Source organism: Diceros bicornis, chromosome 39 (genome assembly GCF_020826845.1).
Source record: "Diceros bicornis minor isolate mBicDic1 chromosome 39, mDicBic1.mat.cur, whole genome shotgun sequence".
Lineage (NCBI taxonomy): Eukaryota > Metazoa > Chordata > Mammalia > Perissodactyla > Rhinocerotidae > Diceros > Diceros bicornis.
Window position 1 is genome coordinate 2,132,252 of NC_080778.1, and position 4,774 is coordinate 2,137,025.

Here is a 4,774-nt window from a genome sequence, read left to right on the forward strand (position 1 = left end):
TTTTGCATGGAACAGATGGCAAATCGATCGTGAAGGGGGGTGGCTGAATGTGATTTTGAAGTTTCTAGCACTGATGTCTGGGGTACTGGTGTTGCCTTTTATCAAGATAGCACAGACAAGAGGGATTTACATGAGGCGGCGGCGAGTGAGGGAATGTGGCCTGTGAGGTGTTGGTGAAGAGCTGTCTAGGAGACAGAAGGGAATGAGTCTTAGACTCAGGCCTTGAGACAGTTGGGAATCATAAGCATAAACGTAAATGGAGCAATCATTTGCAGTTCAGAGCAAAATCCTATTGCGTCCTTTTGTGCCTCATAGTTGTTGGGTTGTTCATTTCCTGATAACTCTTTTTGGGGAAAGCAATTTGGTTGGACATGTAGGTTGAGAGAAGATGTCCTCCTGGAATAGCTCAAGTGGGAGAAGGTAAGAAGAGAGATAAACAAATCACTAGGTATAATAAAGTGAAAGAAATATTGAGTCTCCTTGGACAGTCCTGGAGAGAGTGGATGAGAGCAAACAGCGATCTAAGGAGTGTTGGCAAAAACACAGTCAGGATCCAAGGATTGACACAGCCAATGAGGTACCCCATCAATGAAGAGTGACTGATATTCAAAGGAAGTGGTTTCCTTCTCTGTGATATACTTGTCTTTCATGTTCCTCTAATGGGCTGCAGGGTCAGAGCACTAATCAGGATGACCAAACCTACAGAGACCTTTGGTAGTGGCTAATTAATCACGCTGCCCCTCAAACAGAAATACAGGGCGGCCACTAAAGTCATCCCTGATCCATATGAGCAAAACTATCTCTAGAGCTGGTGGACAGAGATCTCACTGGTCATGTAACAGACAACCACATCCCTCCCGCCACTCCCAGGACTGAGCCAGTTGACAGACCCAGACCCTCCTTCATAAAGAGACGGCCAGGTCCCCTGACACTCAAACAGAGTCTAGTATGGTGGAAAGGGCAAAGTAGAGACCAACAGAATTACTTCTCCTCCAAGACAGTTAAACCAAAAGCAATATTGCACTACTGGGGGAATTTCAGAGATTAGTCACATGACCTGTGCCCACTTGCCCTGTGAAGAAGACAGAAAGAACCTGGTGAGTGGCCATGGACGGTCAAAAATTTCATCAAATAATGTTCTCAACTGCAGATGCTGCTCCAGATGTGGTTTCTTTATTGGAACAAATCAACACATCCTCTGGTCTCTGGCCTGCAACTGCTGATCTGGCAGACCGCTTCTCTCTACCTGCTGCAAACCTACTGAGCAGTCTGCCTTCACCTGACAGGTACTGTAGTACAGCCTCATGGTCTCGTGTTGGGACTCTGCTACCTCTCCAGTTCTTTGGTACAATCTAGAACTCACAGCCATTGATGGTCTTGCCACTCCACAGGACATCGTGACTGTCCACTCACTAATGATATAATGCTGACAGGGAACAAAAGATAAACTAGATATCTTGAAGAAATATACAAATGCCAAAGGGTGGGACATAAAACCCACAAAAACGCAGGGGGCTCTGCCTTGAAGTTTTTACAGGTCCAGTGATAGGAGAACATGTAGATATATCCTGCAAGGGGAAGGAGAGGTTGCTGCATCTTACATCCACTGCCACTAAGAAAGACGCAAGATACTTAGTGAGCCTCTTTCGGCTTCTGGAAGCAACATTTACCAGATTTGTGCATGCTGTTCTGACCATTTACTAATTGACCCATAAAATCACCAGTTTTGCACGAGGTCCAGAATAAGAAAAGGCTCTACAGCAGGCTGATGTGAAAGCTGCTCTCCCTCACTCAGTGGTGCCACAGATCCCACGGTACACAAAGAGCCTGTGGCTGATCAGGATGCCACATGAAGCCACAAACTGACCCACACAGCACAGACCCCTAGGGTTCTAGGACAAAACCATGATTATTCCACAGATTACTCTCCTTTTGAGAACCAGCTCTTGGCTGCCTTCTGGAATCTGGTAAAGACTAAAACACCACACCTCACCACGCAACACCTAGCTCCCACACGACCTGAGCTGGTCACAGTGTGTTATCTGACCCATCACATCATCAGGTTGGGAAATTGCTGGAGGAGTTCATTGTTTAACCAAAGTGATATCTACACAAGATTGGGCTCAAGTATGTACTGACAGCACAGATTACACAAGGAAATGGTTCAGATTCTCATAGCACAGACACTGCTGCATTGACAAGGCCCCCTCATCATGTACCCGTGGTCTCATGGAGTTTCCTACCATCAGCTGCCTGAAGTAAACAAGCTACATTTGATTTCTGCAAACTATGCTGACACCATCTAAACGTGAAAGTTGGTAGCATTATAGCCTCAAAAGTGGCCAAAAAACTCAGTGGAGGAAACACTACTAGGTCAAGCACCACACGTACTTGTTCACTTTACCTGGAAGGACCGACAGCCATAAGTATGGATCTACATCAAAATAAGCAACGAGTAACAGTTTGGCCCAATGGTCAGGGTCTTGGAAAGAACAAGTTTGTAAATCAGTGGTAAGTGGAATCTAAATTGTTGACAAGGATTGAGGAAGAGGTAAGGGGGCAGACCTCTTGAAACAAGCAGAATGTGCGGATGTCTGTGTCCCATGTGAGTGTTCACCACTGGCATTCAGGTGACACAATGACCTGTCTATGGTTGTAACTTTTCCTCACCAGTGTCAATGGGCTCACAGAAAGCCTTACTTGCTGCAATGGTTCCTACAGCACTGCTTCTAAGAGGTCCACTTCACAGCAGAAGTTCAGCAATTAGGTCCATGGACTATACTGATCTCAGTATAGCCTCCATAATTCAAAGCAGCCAGCTGGAGAACATGGTGGATGGCCTCCTAAAGACCAGTCACGATGCTGGCTGGGGGCGATGGCTCGTGGGGCTGCTGTCCCACCCAGCACAATGTGCCTTATGCCCTGAACCGTCAGTCAGCATGTGGTGTGGTTTTTCCCATCATCAGAATACACAGGTCAAGGAAACACATAAAGTGGTGGCAGTTCCTCTCACTATGCCCCTAATGAGCCACTAGCTCACCTCAAATTCTGGACTCTGCTGGTTCAGACGTCTTCGTTCCTAAAGAACGAACGTTTCCACAAAGGGACACAAAAAGCATCCCACTGGCCTGCAGGCCAAGAGGCTACCTGACTGCATTGGCCTCATGCCAATGAAATGATACACAAAGGGCAGACTATAACAGCTTGGGCGACTGCTCCCCACTTTCTTACGGATAAGGCTGCTACCATAGATGGGGACAGGGAGGAGTATGTCTGGAATTTAGGAGATTCTGTGGGGAACCTCTTAATATTTCCATTTCCAGTGACAAAAGTCAATGGAAAACTAGAATTACACCAAGCAGAAAGACTTCTAATGGGAAGACCTTTCAGGAACGAGGTTTGGCTCAACCAGGTGAAGAACCACAATCAAGAGAGGTACTGGCTGAGGTGAGGGCAAAGGAACACGAACTGAGTTGTATGAAAAGCAATTTTAATATCAACTTCTGCCAGCTCACAGGTGCAAAAGCAAGGTGCACAGTAGCTCTGCATATTTTTTCACTGGTTTGGTAATTGTATGTATTAGTCAATTCTTTTTTTCCCTTTCCTGTTCTAGTACCAACAGCAGGAGGGTTAATAGTGGTGAATCCTTCCATGGGAGGCTGTGATCGTACAACAGAAGAACATTTCCTAGAGGTGGAAACACTGACCCATGGGATTGGGGTCTCCACTCGTACCAGAGAAAGTTGTCTCACATTAGGCAGAAGCATGATGTTTCTACTGTCTTTACTCAGTAGTTTAGTTTCGGGGCGGGGCAGGTGTTAAGTTGGTAAAGGGATACATAGTGTTGCCACACAGCAACAACCCTCCTTAAGGTCTCCTCTACACTGATCTCTGACAGCAGAGAAGCCAGACACACATGAGGCAGGATGTCCTTCCTTGCAGGGCTGTAGGCTATTCTGCCAGTGAGGTTTGGAAGGTGGAGGATCAAGACAGGCCATGATTCACTGAGGGTGGGCACAGCCCAATGCATATGCAGACCTGGGATTCAAGACAAACCCTCGTAAGGGTTTCCTGAGAACCACTGGCTTTGCTGCTGCCAACTAAGACAGTGGGAGGTTCCCAGACATTCCGGAGAACTGCAGTGGGTGCCCAGGGAACTCCTGAGAATCGCTTTGGTTCTTCAAGTTGAACTGCTGTGGCTGCATCCCTGCCCTTCACTGCTCCAGCTATTCCAGCTCCTGTACTAAACCCGCCATACCTGGATACATGTGAGGGCTTCTGCTTTCCCAGCCCACGCTGACGGGGAGACTTGCTGCCCAGCATCCATGATCTACCCCACCACACCTTCCAGGAGCTGCTCATCCCCAGTTCTCTCCCACGAGATGTGGATTGTCAACCTTATTCTCAGCTCCAGGGATGAGGCATGACCGGCCAAGCCCTCCCTCTGCACCCCAATAGCTGGTCCAGGAGTGGACGTCCACCAGCCTGACCAGTGCGGGCAGGGCAGGGTCCTGGCCACAGCGATCATTTCAGGAGTAGGCATATGGCTAGTAAGAGTGAAGCTACCCATTTCTGGGTAACAGTTGAGTGAAAAGAAGCTCTCTCTCCTCTGGACAGTATGTTACGAGGAGAGGAAACCAAAACTGCTGTAGTCATTTGGTTACCACAAGGGAATCAGGCCTGAGCTTGACACCAACAACTCAGGAAAAGCAAATCAGAAATCTGCAGAGAAACAGATCTTGAATCTTGATTAAACAGGCCCTGGAATCCACCC